Source organism: Pristis pectinata, chromosome 15, assembly GCF_009764475.1.
Source record: "Pristis pectinata isolate sPriPec2 chromosome 15, sPriPec2.1.pri, whole genome shotgun sequence".
Classification (NCBI taxonomy): Eukaryota; Metazoa; Chordata; class Chondrichthyes; order Rhinopristiformes; family Pristidae; genus Pristis; species Pristis pectinata.
This window is the reverse complement of record NC_067419.1, coordinates 16044119-16063402: the sequence shown is the minus strand read 5'-3', so window position 1 is coordinate 16063402 and position 19284 is coordinate 16044119. Positions and strand designations below refer to the sequence as shown.

The following is a 19284-nucleotide window of genomic DNA, read 5'->3' as shown; positions in this document are numbered from 1 at the left end:
TGGCCCACCCGTCCATCTGGGCATCCATCAAATTGGTCTCAGACAAATTCGTCTGGCACGGTCTGCGCAAGCAGGTCGGACACTGGGCCAGGATCTGCGTACACTACCAGACCGCCAAAGTCCAGCGGCACGTGAAGGCTCCCCTCCAACAGTTCCAACTGATGCTCGGCAGGTTTCAGCACATCCACGTGGACATCGTTGGCCCCCTGCCCGTCTCCCGGGGCGCCAGGTGTATCTTCACCATGGTTGACAGGTTCACTAGATGGCCGGAGGCCATGCCGCTAGTGGACACATCCACGGAGTCCTGCTCCAGGACGCTCATCGCGAACTGGATCGCCAGGTTCGGACTTCCAGCGGACATCACCTCCGACAGAGGGGCACAGTTCACATCAGGGTTGTGGACAGCACTGGCACAGCTCCTGGGCACCCGTTTACACCACACCACGGCGTACCACCCACAGGCCAACGGTTTGGTTGAGCGTTTCCACAGGCACCTCAAGTCAGCCCTGATGGCGCGCCTCAGAGGGCCCAACTGGGCAGATGAACTTCCCTGGGTTCTACTGGGCATCCGCACGGCTCCCAAGGAGGACCTGGGCACCTCCTCGGTGGAGTTGGTTTACGGCACCCCCCTGACGGTCCCAGGCGAGGTCGTGCCAGAGGCCCAAGTTCCAGCAGGACGCCGGTGGAAGTGCTGACGAAGCTGCGGAACAAGGTGGGGAGCCTGGCACCAGTTCCAACCTCCAGACGTGGCACTACACCGACTTTTGTTCCTAGGGATCTCAGGGACTGTGAGTACGTTATCATTCGCAGGGGCATGCACAAGTCCCCTCTGCAGAGGCCGTACGAAGGACCCTTCAAGGTGATCCGGCACAACGGATCTACGTGTGTCGTGGAGGTGGAGGGCTGCCAAGAGACCTTCACAGTGGACCGCCTCAAATCGGCGCATTTGGACATCGGACAGCCCATGAAGGTGCCCTCACTGTGCCGGCGGGGCAGGCCACCCAAGGCGGACACACAGACTGGGGATCCCACGCCCCCGATGGGCGATTCTGGGGGGTGATGGTGTAGCGGCCCAGACCCGCAAGACTCGAACCGCCATCGGCGGGCGCATGCGCGGGAGCGCGATGTGGACTGACTGCAACGCGGACTAACCACAGGGCCGGCCTTCCAGCGGGGACTGCACATCACATCCGCCAGAGAGGCTCTCGGTTACTTTAGCGAGCGCGCGCGCTTTGTTTGAGTCAGTAAAATGTGCTCCAATCCAGCCTTCGTGTTTCTGCGTTTTCTTTCCTGCCACGCGCTGCGTTCGGCTACAATGGTATCTTTTGAAAGTAACGCATAATTGCATTCAAGCCTTCCGCCACTGCCATCTGTCAGTTAACTAATGCTCCAAATACTGCTTTTTCCAGACACTTCTGGCTTTTTACAGACAAATCTACCAATTTAAGTAGTCTTAGTTCTCTCCTTGCCCATCTCATTACGGAATCATCAGTTGATATTAAAACAAACTCACCTCACAAATTATTAGGGGTTAAATTATGGACCATGTTGGTAACTGTAAATCCCAGCACAGGCACAATCACAAGATTAATTCCCTTTAAAAATCAGGGACATGATTCTTTCCTGATCATTACTGATATTGCATGCACTGTTTGTTTTATCATTTACTAACTGCTTAGTAAATCAAAAGCTATCTTCATTCGCTTGTTAGGTTTGTAGATTTCTTTACTGTTTTTCCTTCTAGTGTCTGTATTAAAATATTTCTGTGGCACTTCCCCTCATTTTCTCTATAGTCTTTGCTGCTCACTTCAAAATTTGTTTTTAAATGTTATGGTTTTCACTTTATTAAAAATGTTTATTAAACTATTAAGAGATGAACATATGAAGACAATTTACTGTCTTGCTCTTGTTACACTCATGTCTATCAATAAGCAGCACTGAATCACTCAGAATACTATATTTCACACAGCACCTGTCCCTCTTGTAAGTAATTGCATGCTAAGGGCTTAATATAAACCACTTGCTATGTTATGTCACAGATTAACTCCATTAAGAATCAGTGTTTGGTTTGTGTCTGTCTGCAGTTTCATGATGTAGGCCACTGGAAAACACTTTAGAGTACGAGTTTAAGGTTCTAAGGCCTTTTCAGCACTAATTCATGGTGGTTTCCTGACATTGCAGCTTTTCTTTTTAACTTAAATTAAAATACAGGGTTAAAACTTTTTTTCTTTTTAAAAAAATGACACGTTTCCCTTCAAATTTAACTTAACAATTTCTGTGATTATCCTGCAGATCCTGTCATCCATGCATCTAGTGTGCAATCACGAATTCCTGCTCCCATCATTTATTGTGTCAGTGGATACCTGGGCCTCTCCATGTAGCTGTATCTGTTAATGGCTTCTCAAGTTCTTTAGCAGCTTAAAACAACCTATCTTTCAGGTAGTCTTTTTTGTTCTGCTTCTCTGTTGCCACATAGCCAGTCTTCCTGATTTTGTTTTTCTACTCCTCTGCATGTTTACTCTTTCAATCATCCTTACTAAAAAGCTTTGATGGAATAAAATAGAGTAAAAATTCTCTCTCTTCATCTTTTCCTCTCTTTCATCTGCCCAAATCCCTGTCTCCCATCTTTTCCATCTTCCCCTGCCTCCATTGCTTCTCAACCTTCATCTGTTTCACATCTCCCTCCATATTTCACCTTTCACTGGCCCCTTTCTTTCTTCTTCTACCCTTCTTCTCTTGCCTCTTCTTGTCTCTCTCAAACTTTCTGTTCTCTCTCTCTCCCTGTCTGTTTGCTTCACTGTGCCCTTTCTGAGTCCATTAGACTTATGGACTGTAGCTTATTTTTACTTGTTGGTGTTGAAACACCAACTATGGTTGCTGGGAACCACTTTTGTGCAGAATTACAATGGTCAGTGATCTCAAACAGCTCTGGTTCATGTAGCAGAACACCATCAATGTTACTTCTGAAAGATCATTATTCTACTTTCCATTTTATATCTAATAATAGGCTTGTTGCTTCTATTTTTCTGGCTGCTTTGCATTTGGAGGGATCATTATTGTACAGATAATAAAATTAAAGAAAACTTAAACCCAAAAGATGCCTTTCTGCTGTTGTAAAATAAAAGCAGCATAATAACGTGAGTTAGTTATGAAAGTCTGCTAATGCTCTCTCTAAAGCTTAGAAATAAGAAAGGGGCAAACTCTTTGATGGGGTTGTACTATAGATCCCTAGTCAGTGGAAGTTAGAAGACCAGATATGCAAGCAAATCGCAGTAGGGTATAAAAACAATAGAGCTGTGGTAATGGGGGATTTTAACTTTCTCAATGGTGACTGGGATTACCTTAGTGTCAGGGGTTAGATGGGGTGGAATTTGTAAAATGCATTCATGAGGCTTCCTACGAGGGAAGGGACTATACTCAATCTTAGACTTATAGTCAAACAATCATACAGCATGGAAACAGGCAATATCTTAGGAATGAGAATGGACAAGTGGTGGAAATTTCTGTGGAGGAACCATTTTGAAACAGTAACCATGCAGTAAGTTTCAAGGTAGTCATGGAAAAAGATAAGATTGGTCCCTGAGTTAAGAGCTCAAATTGGAGGCAGGCTGGCAAAAGCAGATTGAGAGCAGCCGCTAGAAAAACAACCTCTGATAAGTGGGGGATGTTTAAAGGCAGGGTAGTAAGAGCTCAGAGTCAGCAGTAAGAATAAGAAGCAAAGATGGTACAATGGGGGAACCTTGATTTATAAGTGAATTTGAAAGTTTGATCAGAAGTAAGAAGAAAGCATATCTCAGGTATAGGCATTTAGTTTGAGTGAACGCTTTGAGGTTTATAGGGACGTAGGAGTAAACTTAAGAAAGAAATTAGGAGGGCAAAATAGAGGACATTAGGAAGAGAAATTAGAAAGACAAAGAAGTTACCTTGGCAAGCAGGATTAAGGACAATCCCAGAACATTTTCGAATAATATTAGAAGCTAGAGGGTAGCTAGGGAAAGAGTAGGTCCCCTCATGGACCAAAGTAAATCTATGTGTGGAACCAAGGGATATGAGCAGGATCCTAAATGAATACTTCCTTGTGAATGCTGAGGAGAAGAAGAATGTGGAAGATGGAGAGTTAGGGGAGGGGTACACTGATATTCTGACAACACAGGTAGATAGGGTGCTGAAGAAGTTGTGTGGTATACAGTACTTGCCTTCATCATTCGGGGTGTTGAGTATAAAAGTTGGGAAGTCATGTTCAGGTTGTATAAAACTTTGGTTAGATCACATTTGGAGTATTGTGTGCCATTCTCATCGCATTACAGGAAGGATGTGGAGGCTTTGGAGAGGGTGCTGAAGAGGTTCACTAGGATGTTGCCTGAATTAGAGAGTTTTAACTATAAGGAGAGGTTGGACAAACTTGGATAGTTTTCTCTGGAGCATCAAAGGCTGAGGGGGTGACCTGGTAGAAGTATATAAAATTATGAGTGGCATAGATAGGGTAGATAGTCTTTTTCACAATGTCAAATACTAGAGGGCATTGCTTTAAGGTGAGATGGGGAAACTTTAAAGGAGATTTACAAGGTAAGTCTTTTACACAGAGAGTGGTAGCTGCCTGGAATATGCTGCCAGGGGAAATGGTGGAAGCAGATACAGTAGCAACATTTAAGAGGCATTTAGTTAGGCACATGAACAGGCAGGAAATGGAGGGATGAAGACCATGTGCAAGCAAGTGGGATTAGTTTTGATGGGCATCATGGTCGGCACAGACATCATCAGCTAAAGGGCCTATTCCTGTGCTGAGCTGTTCTATGTCCTATGTCTGTGTCAGAAAAGAGAACATATTAGAGACAGTGGCATACATTAAGGTGGATAAATCCCCAGGGCCTGATGGGATCTATCCCAGGATGCTATGGGAAGCAAGAGATAAGATAGCTGGGGCTCCAGTGGAGATTTTTGAATCTTTGTCAGCCACAGGTGAAGTAAGAGAAGATTGGAGGATATCTGATGTTCGCAGCAAACAATCTACTGGAGGAACTCAGGGGGTCGAGCAGCATCTGTCGGAGGAAAGGAATTGTCAACGTTTCGGGTTGAAACCCTGCATCAAGACCCAGGTGAGTCTGCGTTAAGAAAGTTTTAAAAATAAATTGATGCTAGGAATCCTGTAAACTGGAGCATTCTTGTGCATTGCACAGGAGCTATTTAGAAATGTTGGACCTCACATGAAGATATCTGTCCGTCTTTAAACGATCACCTTTTAACAATATTGCTAGGTAACTAAATGTGACAAAACCTTTACTGCATTATGATCATATTTTTAGCAACAACACACATTCAAATATTCTTTATTTTAAAAAAATACACACAGGCAGGTAATATATATCCTTGAGAAATTTAGGAAGCAACTAATGCATTCTCATTTGTTCCTACTTGCCTCACTGAGTGACAATTCGAATTTTTATTACAGATAGGTCCAAATAATGCAATGCTACATAAATGCTAATCATCCCTACACAAATGCCACCATCCCAGTTGAAGAAGTAAATGTAATTAACAAATGTGTTGAAATTTTACTTTCACTTATAATGTATATAGATAGCCCAGATGGCCATTTTAAGTAATATGGCAGTTATTTCTGTGTGATTCCCGGTGAGAGGAAAGCTAGTAACAAATGCAGTGTGGCAATGAAGGTTTTTCAAACAATATATTATAACAATAGATTTATTGTAAAGTTATTTTCAAATTTTAATTTTTTAAAATATTTTAAAGCATTACCATGTTGACACAAACACTGGAAATATAGACAAGACTGTATTTTCTTAATATTCATCTTTCTTTACTGATTTTGACTATGATCCTGCCCGCTGCTTCTAGTCTCAGAATTACCAAAGGAGACACAATGATCTAAATTACGTTAATCAGGTACAACATCTGATCTAAATTGTGTTCACCAGGCAGAATATCCAGATAATTAAATATACTTTCTTTTTCGATGTGCTTTCTGAAATTTATGGAACACAAGCAAAACTGGAACAGGTATATCATCAGTATACTGTCAGTTGTCTCCACAGGCTCACAGAAAAATGTCTATTTAAGAAAAGTACACTCAATATAAACTTTACTTGCAAAAGCTTTGGAAACTTGTCCAACATTTCTTCAAATAATTTGGAAATATAACTCATATGATAAATGTTTTTGATTTGGAACATTTTTGTCTCTTTAAAAATGGACACCTTTAATTTTGTTTTTTTTGGTAACAAGAGAGTTGGGGAAGGGTCTCATCCAAATTGGCGGATGGAAAGACTAAAAATTGCTATAACTAAAGTAAAATATTTTACTAATCCAACTGACTGAACATTGCTGATGTATCCTTGGAAAATATCATAAATCTGGGTAACAATAACAATAAGTTCAAATCCAATTTTTCAGGTGTAAAAACTATAATGCACGAAAAGCATATAGATCAGTAAAGAGATTTGGCATTTGTCGATACCTATTTTCAAGTTAACTTATGGACATGAACAAATTAATAACAGCAGTACCCAATGATCAGATTGTGGTATTACAAAATGAGCTTACACAGGTGTTTTCCATTAATAACACAAACAAATAAATTGATAATGGTATAAGTTGACCATTATGATTAAAAATGACAACCATACGTAACGTTGTGCAAGTAGAAAATCTGGAGAACTGCAATATTTTAATTAAAATATTATCTATCTCATCAAATCTGCAGACCATGCTCCATTAGCCCTACCCTCCAACCCTGTTTCATCTGTACTGCTTGTGTACAATACCAAGTACTATAATATAATTCATACTTACATCACGCACTTCCTTTGTCCGTCCTTGTTCATGTGTGATGATGTTTGAATAATATTTTCACACCAACATTAATACAGCGGAAATCTCTTAACGGCACACCTGATATCAACATTTGCCTTTCACAAAGCACTGATAGGCTCTGGAAATGTTATGCTGTTGCATCCAGCTGTTAGGTGCCCCAAGTTCTTCCTTAGCAGATCTTAGAACCTAACGCCACCAATGTCTGAGGAATCTAAAACAATACACATCCTTTTTTGTTAGATGGATTGATTTATTTGAATTTTTTTACTTTAGTGGATCTTGTACAAAATAAGCATACTCTCCTGCCTACTCGGGCCCTGGCCCGAGCTGACCAACATGTTGCACTTTGATCCCTTGCCTAATGCCTGACTACCATGCTCCCCATTTGGACCAAAACGCTCTCTGAAATTTCCCACTGACCATCTCTAGTTTAAATCAGATCACTTTCCAATTTTAAGGTGCTATTAAAATTCTCACATATGGTGCATATTTCCAACTTACATTAAACTAACTTTGGATGTCTTTATTAGGCTAACAATTTTATTGGGAGGCTTTCAGTGTTTAATTGTGTTTTAGGCACAATTATACAAACTCTTGCTTCAAGAATTGTCCTCTTGGATTTGAAAATTGATAATGCCATGCAACCATTTCCAAAGTGTGAAGGAGAGAAACCAATTTATTCTAACATCTAATTTGGGGTTGCATCATTAGGGACACAGTGACATGAGCATGAACAAATATAAACTGATCAGAGAGAGCCAGCGTGGACTTTTATAATGGCTGCAGTTTTTGAGTAGCTCACTACATGATGTCTCTGAAACTTATTTATATGGACTGGAAGATATTTAGGAGCATCTATTTTAAAGTGCTGACATGATAAGATAACATAGTAAATAGTGTTATATGGGAACAAAAAGTTGCAAAAATTTATTGAAGTTTAGATTTTGTAAACAGGCCAAACTGTGGCAGTTGAAATTTTGGTGGGGGTATCATCCATTACGTATTGAACAGTATGGCGTTGATCTACTGAATTTACTTCAATCCTTTCTAATATTTTACATTTTTACTTAAGTCTCGCATACCCAGAGCCAAGGCAATAACCAGATATTTTTCTCTCAAATATACCAGAAGTTGTAATCGTACTTTTACAGGCACCCAGTAATTGGAGTAGACCCTGATATCTGAAAGTGCATTGTAGTTTCACATGCATGGCCTGTCCCCAAAGTCCTCTGATATTTTTCAACCTGCCCCTTTGTCCCTTTTAAAATCTAATTATTTTCACCCGTGTTTTTGGTTGAATATTCTACGACCTAGTAACCAGCTGTGTTTTTATTTTCAAACTCTCTAATCTCTCGTTTTGTTCTCAGTTAATGGCTTTTGGTTATCAACTTCTCAAATAATGGCTGCCAGTTACCAACTCAATCAGTGGAAGTGCTTTTTTATCAAAGCCTCTCAACCGCATCTTTAAATTTTGAGTGTTACAATATGCAATACTTTCAGTGTGCATCAATTGGTTTCTATGTGATCCATTGTAAAAGATTTCAAAAATATGTTTCAACACACCCCATTAAACCACCTAATTCCTGTTGAAAATTCAGTCTTAAATTCATCCCAATGTTAAGTCTGGCATCTCCTTTTCCCAGACTAAAGAACTGTCCTTTTGCCTTCCCACATCAACCTTCATCCCCCTCCCACACCCACCACCACAGTTCAATCGGTCCTTTTACGATCACCTTGAACTGTTCCCATTATCTTTAGCATTTCCAATTTTGGACCTAGTGTTATCCCGCAAGGTCAACAATTTTTGGCAATGTAGATGAAGCCAATGGGCCAATGGATGTTACAGGCAAGATGACATTCAATAAAGCAAGTTAAGGCAATGGCACCCAACCTAGATCAATCCCAGTTGTGCTATATCCTAGGCCATTTCCAAATACTGGCAAACCCTCAGCAATGTCCACCACATACACTTTGCCCTCACCCCAAGTATATCCACCAAAAGTTTCCATATCCAGGAGTCCCATACTTAGAATGATGATGTAACAGGCGCAGTAGTGTAGCTGTTAGCATAATGCTATTACAGCGCCAGTGACCCGGGTTCAATTCCGGCTGCTGTCTGTAAGGAGTTTGTATGTTCTCCCCATGTATCTGCGTGGGTTTCCTCCGGGTGCTCCAGTTGCCTCCCACATTCTAAAGACGTATTGGTTAGTAGTTGTGGGCATGCTATGTTGGCACCGGAAGCATGGCGACACTTGCGGGCTGCCCCCAGAACATTCTACACAAAATATGTATTTCACTGTGTGTTTCGACGTACATGTGACTAATAGAGATATCTTATTTTAAAATGTACCTTGCCTGTAGGATAAAGAAGAAAGTTTTTAATATAGCACCTTTCACCTCCTGTCTGTGCAAAAAAGCTTAGAAATCTAAGACTATTAACTGTGAAGTTGGCAAAAAGATTCCCACAATAGAAATAAAATGAAAGATCAGTGTATTGTGAAGGGTCATGGCTGTCACGTGACACCATTGACCACCTGGTCGAAAGTCACATCACTGTTAATCAAGGTCTGGCTCCACCCATCCATTAGTCCACACTGACCATTGGCCTCTGTAAACACCTTTGTACCTGGCCCTGAGCCATTGGCTTGTTTGAATTACCTGGGCTGGACCACCCAGGCCTCCAGCACTATAAAGAATGCCACACATGCGTAACTTGCTCTCTTTTGATTGCTCCAGGAATCGTGAAACAATGCTGAAGAGACCATTGGTAAGAGTGTGCACTTCCACAAGTGTTAGGAGCGTCCTAAGTAGATTCCCGGGAGCGTAGAGCCGATGCTTGCACTGTGTCAAGGGGTGGCAGGCACCGTATTGTTCCTTCCTTGACTTGTTTGTACCCAGTTTAGTGTGTGTGTGTGTGTGTGTGTGTGTGTGTGTGTGTGTGTGCATCTCACCCTTGTTGCAATTTCCCCCACGTTCGCGATCACCCGTGTGCGTGTGTGTAAGTGTGCGTTTCTTCCTGTTCATCTTGTCCCGCGTTTGTCTTTGTGAATAAATAATTTTAACTCCAAAGACTGTGTCCAGAGTCCTTGCCCTTTGAGACCTTACGAATTTGTCTTACAACATTTGGCGTTGCGTGCAGGGTCTTGAAGGTCTTGGCTGGACACAGACACAGGGAAGGATGTTTTGGAACAGGGGAAGAAGGCCAGTGCAGGCACTGAGGATAGGATTCCCGGGTGGATCGATGAGAGTGAGGGATTTGGGAGCTTTGCCAGCATGCTGGCAGACCACGGAAGCCAGTGGACTGGGCTGAGCAGTTGGACCCCCGTGGTGAGAAACTGGGGCACCACGTGGTCGCCCTCCTCCAGAAGTCAGGATTTTCCAGGGCCAAAGGGAGTCAAAGGGGTGCTTTCTGGCTACTTGTGTCCCTCCTGAGACGCCAGGTTGGGATTACTAGCCAGTTGCAGAATACATGTCTCCAGAAGGAAAGGGAGATAGAGTTGCTCCAGCAGCAGTGCTGTACGCTGCAGGAGGCAGCTCAGACTGCACAGACCCGACCCAACAACCTCGAGGCCAGGGGTACTGAGGTGCCAGCAAGCACAGGCAGCCCACTGGTCTGGCTGGCAGCCAGACCCTTTCAAAATCCAAGCCTTGGTCTGGCACGGTGACAAGCTGGACGCATGGCTGGAGGATAGGGACATTTGGATGGATAATGATGAGCAGGGGGTACCCAAAGAGCCTGAGTCTCCTCACACCTGCCCTCCCCCCTATGCACCTGAACTCCTGCATGCTTGACCCATCGTCATGCGGTCCCAGGTCCGCCACAGAAGGGAGGGGAGTCAGGAAGGGGCCTCCACAGGGGAAAGTGCCTGTGGTCCCTCCAAGACCACAGAGGCCCAGGATTTCTCCGTCAAGGAGCTTACCCAGTTGGCAGATTGGTACTGCCAGCGGTCAGGCGAACAGCTGGCCACCTGGCTGCTCCGATTGCAGGATGAGGGGGCCCCCAATGTGAGCCTCTCACCAGGAATCGAGTGCCCTAGGGAGCTTGTCTGATCAACAGAGCATTAATAACGCCCTGCGGGCGCCACCAGGAGGGATCGGGGACACCGGTATCCTGTGGGATCGGGTAGTGACCGCCGTGAGGGTCCAGTACCCTACCCTCCTCAAGTGGGATTTATATGGGCGACCACAGTGGAGCACGGTCAGTGAGGGCACCAGTGTCATCAGGGAATGGGCGCTGGTGATCAGCATTTATGAGGGGACCGGCGACCTCAAGCTTTTGGAGAACACCAGGGCGACCAGCATGCTAGCGGGATATCTGGTCACCACCGCGCGCCCCAACTTGAGGCCAGTGGTCCTGCCTCTCATGGGATCGGCTAGTGGGAAGACCATACGGGAAGCCATCACTTTCCTGGAAGGGCTAGAGTACATGCAATGGGGGGTGGGGGCACCCACCCAGGTCCGTAGAGCGGAGATGAGGGCTGGAGACACGACCCCTTGTCTCACGCGCAAACAGTTATACCTGGACCTGTTGCGCGCAGGGGTGGACCGCGCCAGCATAGACGGCGTCCTGACCTCCGCCCTCTACGTGCAGTGGAAAGAGCTCTGCGGGGGGAAGTCTGGCTGGGGGAAGATCCACAGCCACCCCCAGGACCAAGCCCGACACGGGGCGCCCCCAACCGCTGGACCACGTGGGCTGCCCCTGCAGACAATGATAATACCTCTTCCCCTCCCCCACTTGAAACAGTCTCCCCTGTCCTCAGGGCTCAGCTCCAGGACCTGCTGTGACAGGAAATGTCCCATTTCCGCCAGCAGGAACCCTCACCCACGGGGTGGCAGACCTCCACCCCCCTCCCATGGAATGAAGGCCAGGGTCCCTAGCGCGTTTGCTCCGTCACCCTCCCACGCCCAGGGGAGCTGAGGCCACGTATACCCGTAGTGGTACATTGGGGAAAGGGGAATGTGCAGAGCTGGATGGCACTTGTCGACATGGGTGCCTAACACACCATTGTCCCGGGGAACCCTGCTGCGTGGAAGGGGGCACAGATGCAGATAGAGGGGTTCCCTTTTGCCCATGAGGGAAGTCAAGGTCCACATGGCCATCGGGAACCGTCGAACTGTAACTGTTTTAATAGCAGCCTCGCCTGAGTGCATAGGGGGGATCAATGTCTTAAAGGGACAGTCCCTACACACCAACTGGGGCAAATTCACTTTTGGAGTTGCCCGGGCTATGTGGTAGTTGGGGCAGCCAAGTGGGAACCGGTTATTGTTCCCGCCCCCCCCCCCCCCCAAGGTCGTCTGCAGTTGACAGTACAGGGTGCCAGGGGGACACCAAGACATCACTGAGGCCGTCCAAGTCCTGCTGCGGGAGGGAGTCATCCAACCCGCAGCCTCCCCCTTCAATAGCCCCGTCTGACCCGTCCGCAAAAAGAATGGGACGTGGCGCATGACGGTGGACTACAGACACCTTAACAAGGCTGCCACCCCCCCCTCGCTGCCGCCATACCTGACATAGTCACCCTGGTCGAGGATATTTCAGGGCACCCAGACAAACCATGGTATGCCGTTGTGGATTTGGCCAATGCATTATTTTCCATCCCCTTCCATCACACCTCCTAGGGCCAATTTGCATTCACCTGGGATGGGAGACAATATACCTTCCAACGTCTACCACAAGGATACATTCATAATCCAACAATATGCCATGGGTTAATCTCTCGAGATTAATTTCCCCCAGGGGTGTCAACCGCCCATTACATTGACGACATCCTCATACAAGGGCCATCTGAGGCCATTGTCTCAGAGGCTCTTGATATGCTAATTTCCTCCCTTAGAGAACGGGGCTGGGTCATTAACATGGAAAAGGTGCAAGGTCCAGCCCAGAATGTATTGCTTCTCAGGATCCAGTGGCATGCAGGCAAACGAGATATTCCCGAAACGGCCTGAAACAAGATTTTAAATTTTGCCGTCCCCTCCAACAAAACTGACACCCAGAGGTTCGTGGGTCTCCTCAGCTATTGGTTGCAGCATATACCTCACCTCACCATGCTCCTGAGACCCCTCTATAGGGTCTGTCGAAAGAAGGCCACCTTTTCCCGGGGACCTGAACAGCAGGCTGCCTTTGAGGCAGCGAAGCAAGCTGTGGAGCAAGCCCTGCCACTTGCCCCCTGCCAGGAAGGGGTGCCCTTCGAGTCACAGGTCTCCGCTAGTGAGTCGGTTGCTGAACGGAGCCTCTGGCGGAAGGTCCAGGGGCACAGAGTCCCACTCGGCTTCTGGACCAAATCATTGCCTGAGGCTGCCACTTGCTACAGCCCTTTCGAGTGCCAGCTGCTTGCCTGCTACCTAGCGCTCCTCGCCACCGAGCACCAAACCGGCACCGACCCTGTGGTCCTTTGCCCCCACCTGCTCATAATGCGTTGCGTCAAGTGCCCTGACTCCACACACAAAGAGGGCCGAGCCCAGAGGTCCTCAATAGTGAAGTGGATGTGGTACATCTCGGACCGGAAGGGGTCAGCCGCCTCCACAAACAGGTCATATCCTTCCCCCAGTCCCAGGACCCACCCCCAGGCATACCTGAGATCCTGCCCTCCCCCATGTCCTGGGCTCACCCTTCGACTCCCTCGAGCTGAACAAAAACTGCACGCCTTGTTCACAGACGGCTCCAGCCGCTGGAAAAGGGGGAAACAATATTGGAAGGCGGCGGCACTTCATCCTGCCACCGGTAAAAATTGACCAAAGAGGGAGCAGGTGGATCTAGCCAAGTGGCCGAACTGGTGGCAGTAGCACTCACCCTACAGAACACCACTGGGCCGGTCCACATCTATACCGACTCTTGGGCAGTGGCCAAGGGTATGGCTGTGTGGATGGCACAGTGGCTCGAAACGGGGTGGGAAATTCATGGATCAGGCTGCCCAAAGACAGATTTCGGTCCACCACGTGGATGCTCATACCCACAGAAATACACAGGAGGCCATACATAATGCTGCTGTGGACCAGGCTGCCCAGATATGCTGTGCTACTGCCTCCCCAGAAGAACCTGACCTCAGCGCTTTAGCTGCATGGGCACACCGCAAGAGCAGTCACCTAGGCACCAATGGCACATGGCGTTGGGCAGAGCAGTTTGGGGTCGCCCTCACAGTGGATCAGTGCAAGACCACTGTCGTTAACTGTCTCATCTGCCAACAAGTGAAACCACAAGGCTGGCTGGCAGGGCCACCGGGTCACATTTGCCACGGCACGGGAGCGGGTCGCATATGGCAGATAGGCTATATCGGACCGCTCCCATGCCACAATAAAAAGCAATAGGCCCTGATGATGGTGGACAGGTGTCCTGGTGGTGGTGCCCTGTGAGAGGGCCGACCAGAATAGCACCATCAAAGGATTGCAGTACCGCTCCTCCATCTATTGAGTCCCATGGGAGGTACAATGCGATTAGGGCTCACAATTTGCGGGGGCTAAAGTCTAGAAATGGGCAGCTGAGGCGGGGATCTCGTGGCTGTTCCATATCCCCTACCATCCACAGGCATCGGGCCTGATAGAAAGAATTAATGGCCTACTGAAAGAAACAATATAAACGCTAACACCTTCCTGCACACTGCAGGGGTGGTCGAGCGTGCTACAGCGGGCCGTCAACCAGCTGAATACACGGCCCACTGGCCAAGGGGGGGGGGGTCCCCATTATTCTGCCATCTGGCACACTCCCCACCTCCCGACTTGCAAGACTCCGATCCCCCCGAGACCAAAGACTGAGGGAGAGTGTGGGTCTGACAGCCACAGGGACCCCCTCAGAAGGGAGAGGTCATTGCACGTGGTCCCGGGGACACCCATTGGTTTGCGATTCCGGGTCACACTAACCTATCCTGTCTTCATACCCAACACCTGACCCGCTGAAAATGAGTCTGTTCCTCAACCCCAACCTCTACAGGATAAATGCACTACCCCAGTCACTCCTTCTGCTCACTGCGATGATCGGCATTGGAACGTCTGCTAACACCTTCCTCAGAATCGCCTACGAATTCGCCAACACCTCCAACAAATCAAACTGCTGGATTTGCATCTGAACCCCAGCACACGCCGGTGAAGCTCTACCACTTATAGCGATCCCCCGGATGATCTTCAAATTAACTGCTTACATAGACTGTTCGCACCTGTCAGGTTTGGTATGTCTGTTTTGGTGGGGGGGGGGGGTGGCCAGATGGCTGTTCCCCACCACTCCCCTCACCACTACAGGACATCCCTTCCAGCAATTCCCGTGTTTCAGGAACTGGTATTTTCCTCCCTACAATTTGACCTCCACCCGAGTCCTGACCCTCCGAGTCATTCCACAGCCACTGACCAAGCCTGGGGAATGCTGGTGCAGACTCCCGAAGGAGCACAGTTCCACCCTTTCAGTTGGCCACAGTGACTGCGAGCGAAACTGGTATTCAGGTGCATCAGTGACCACTGCTGATGGTGCTGTTAAGCTGAGGGCTCCCTGGACTTTGAATGGGACACACTGGATTTGTGGCCACTGTGCCTACCTGTGGCTCCCCACAAGCTGGTACGGTTGCTGCTTTCCAGCATTTGTGGTGCCCTATATCCACGTTCTCGATGACCTTGGGGAGCACCTGGCAAGAGGGCTATCACGGAGGCGGAGAGGTTCTTAATGATAGCCTTTCTCACATATGGCCCAGCCCGACTGTCCCATGAGGTCATCCAGATGACCAGCGTGCTCCAGACACTAGCTAACGAAACGACAGTGGCACTGCAACACACCGAGGATGCCCTGGCAAGGACGGCAGCTGAGTTGACTGCCGTCAGGATGGTAGCCCTGCAAAATCGAATGGCCCTGGATTACCTACTCGCTGCGGATAGTGGAACCTGTGCAGTGATTGGTAAGGAGTGCTGCACCTTTATCCCTGATGAGTCCAACAACATCACCAACCTGGCTGCTCACATTCGGGACTCAATGGCCAAAATTCAAAATGCAAGGGACAAGCTCCTCCAGCACAACACCTCATGGGGAAACTGGTGGCCGTTTGGGTCTCTGGGGGGGGGATGGTGGGCAACTGTTGTCCACTGGGCCACCGCCCTCATTCTAATTGTCGTAGCTATCTGTATCTTGTGCTGTGCTTGTCAGATTATTAGGACCACTTCTCCCTTTCTTTAATACTGCACACTGACGCATATTTCTAAGCTTAGTGATAGTTATCCCCATGATTGGCGAGTGGTGTGACTTTCGAGGGGTGGATTGTATTGTGAAGGCTGTCATATGACACCATTGACCACCTGGTCGAAAATCACATCACTGTCAATCAAGGTTTGGCTCCACCCACCCATTAGTCCACACTTGACCATTGGCCTCTGTAAACACCTTTGTACCTGGCCCTGAGCCATTGGCTTGTTTCAATTACCTGGGCTGGACCACCCAGCCCTCCAGCACTATAAAGAATGCCACATGTGCATGGTTCGCTCTCTTTTGATTGCTCTAGGAATTGTGAAACAATGCTGAAGAGACCATTGGTAAGAGTGTGCACTTCCACAAGGGTTAGGAGCATCCTAACTAGATTCCCGGGAGCGCAGAGCCGATGCTTGCACTGAGTCAAGGGGTGGCAGGCACTGTATTGTTCCTTCCTTGACTTGCTTGTACCTAGTTTGTTTTGTGTGTGTGTGTGCGCGTGTGCGCACGCGTGCATCTCACCCTTGTTGTGATTTCCCCCAAGTTCGCAATCACCTGTGTGCGTGTAAGTGTGCGTTCCTTCCCGTTCATCCTGTCCCATGTTTGTCTTTGTGAATAAATCATTTTAACTCCAAAGACCGTGTCCGGAGTCCTTGTCCTTTGAGACCTTACGAACTTGTCTTACAACAATCAGTTTATTTGTTTTGGTATTAATGGTTGAGGTATAAACATTATTGGTAGAATTGGAAGGATTCCCTGCTTCTTATGCTAACAGGTATGGCTTGCTAATAGCTTAATATCCATTGAGAGAGACATCTGATGGTGGGCATGAGCGCACCACTTACCACTGCCAATTATCATAAAACCTATAAAACTCCACTGTGTGCGGGACTAAATTTCCTTCTGGCTGGTGTAAAGATAATTATGGCAACAGAAGGAAGAAAGGAGGCTTCACAATGTGGCTTGTCAAACTGCTTAGTCTCAAAGCTTGAAATTTAGATAACTGTAGATGCTAGTAATCTGAAATTAACTCAGAAAATGCTGGAAACACTTAGCAGGTCAAGCAGCATCAGTGGAAAGAAAAACAACATTAACTTTGCCTTTTTCAAGTCTTTGACCTGAAATGTTAACTCTTTTTCTCTTTCCACAGAACTTGCCTGACCAGCTAAGTGATCCCAGCATCTTCTGTTTTTAAATCCACCTCAGAATCCTTCATCAACAGTGTGGTCACCAAAGGAAGAGTGCAGTGGAACAAGAAGAAACACTTTTTTGTTTCTGACACACAAGCAATGGAAATAGATTTTACCCACTTCATATCAAAAAGTCGTAGCTCTAGTGGACTTCCTGTCAACAAGGGGCAAAAAATTACCTGGGGTAGCTGAGAATATGGTGTTGAATTACAATCAGACCAGCCATGATTTTATTGAATGGCAGAGTAAACTCAAGTGGCCAATTGTCCTCTTCATACTCCTTCTTCACACATATGTTTGTGTTCTTTGTTTTAACAAGAATAAATTATTTTTCTCTTCTCATAAGTAAATCTTGTCAACTTTTGTATCATCTTAGTGAATTTCTTCTGTATCTGTTTCATGATCTTTAATATTCTGTAAGCCTACCAATTATTTCTGAAGTTTAACATTATTTGTTTTTATACTGTAATTTATAGAATATAGGATCCTTTTAAGTTTTCCTTTATCATAAAACAACCTTTGTTAATTTTTAAAGACATGTCTATCCTTCTTAAACTTTCATTATGTCACGTAAATATTTTCTCCTCACTGTTTCTAAGATGCATCGTCTCGCCTCAATTTGCACCACGTTTAATTTTATCAGACATCTATTCATGTCAGTTTCCGTTTTCCTACAATCACTTACATTCTTCACAGTTACCAAAGCTTCCAAGTTGTGTGCAGATATTGATATTTTGGCCTGTGGATCCAAGCCTATATCAAAATAGATTGAAAATGGAGGCAGCCAGTTTCAAAAAACAACCATTAATTATGTTTCCTGCCCTTCTTACCTAAGTTGGCATTGTACTTCAAATATTAGACATTTTAATTGTCAACAATCTTACTCTGTGATACCACATCAAATATTTTTCTCAAATCCACACACACATATCATTTACTTTGTCAAGACACAATTACTTCCTTTTAAAAAAAAACTAATTTTTTTCTATATTATGGCTTCTTTTCATTGATTTGTTAATTAAAATGTGAAATGACCCTGGGCAAGTCCATCTCTTTGTCCTACCACACAATAATACAGACCAGCAACTGAGTGTTTTGGTCTCTAAGGAATGTGATGTGATCTCAGCCAGGATAGGACCTGGTACATTACTGCCGGACTTATCACAGATTGCTTGCAGTCACTTTGCTGGAAAATGCTAACATTTGCATATCAAGAACTAGGCAACATGAGTAGGCCATTTAGCATTTAAAGCAAATTTCCACATTCAGCGTCATGACTTATTAGTACCTTAATTCCTCTTATCCTTAACTTTCCTTCACATGCCTTGCCTGAAAAAAAAACATTAACATTTTGAAATCTTTCTGTTGAGCTACCTTTAACATCACTTTGGGGAACAGTTTTCAATGTTCTACAATCTTCTTGGTTGAGAACAGGTTCAAATTTACCCTGTTGTGAAGAAAGCCCACCGAGATTAGGTCTCAGCTCAAACATTAAAAATGAGGTACTGAAGGCTGCTGGCATTTGTGAAATCTTGCCCAAGTATGAAGTCACATCCCTGGGGGAGGAGAGGACAAAACTGGGGTCGGAAATGACAGATGATCTAAAATATCAACAAAATACAAGGCACGTAGAAAGGTCAAGTAGCAGATCTGAAGAGAGAAATAGAGTTAATGTTTCAACAGAATTGGAAACAATGTTAGGATGCTGAGAAAGTGGGGATGGAAGGATATAACAAATGTAATGTCCATAATAGGATGGAAGACAGGAAAGATAAATGACAGAGGTTTTTATGGTAATGTGACAAGTAAAGAAATAAATGATGAGACCAGAAGAGATAAAAACAGGAATAGTAGAATGTTTATCTAAAACTGTTGAACTCAGTGTTGAGTCTAGAGTGCTGAATGTATCTTGTCAAAAACTAAAGTATGTTCCTAGAGAGTTCACACTGCACTTTATTGGAACAGCATGGGAGGCCAAAGACAGAGGCAGTGAGGCAGAGAATTAAAGTGACAGGTGACTGGATGCTCAGGCTCATGGTTATGGATTGAACAGAGGCAATACATAAACTGATCACCTCATCTATCTTTGTTTTTCCTAATACAAGGGAC

At 45.9% G+C, this 19284-nt stretch overlaps 1 long non-coding RNA gene across 1 annotated transcript; it reads left to right on the top strand.

Annotated features, from left to right (window-relative positions):
- The first annotated feature begins 2323 nt into the window (after positions 1-2323).
- Positions 2324-17386, top strand: LOC127578342 (uncharacterized). The gene is made up of 3 exons (XR_007957512.1): positions 2324-2439; positions 4960-5096; positions 17136-17386. It is a non-coding gene; the product is annotated as an uncharacterized LOC127578342 (long non-coding RNA).
- The last annotated feature ends 1898 nt before the right edge of the window (positions 17387-19284 follow it).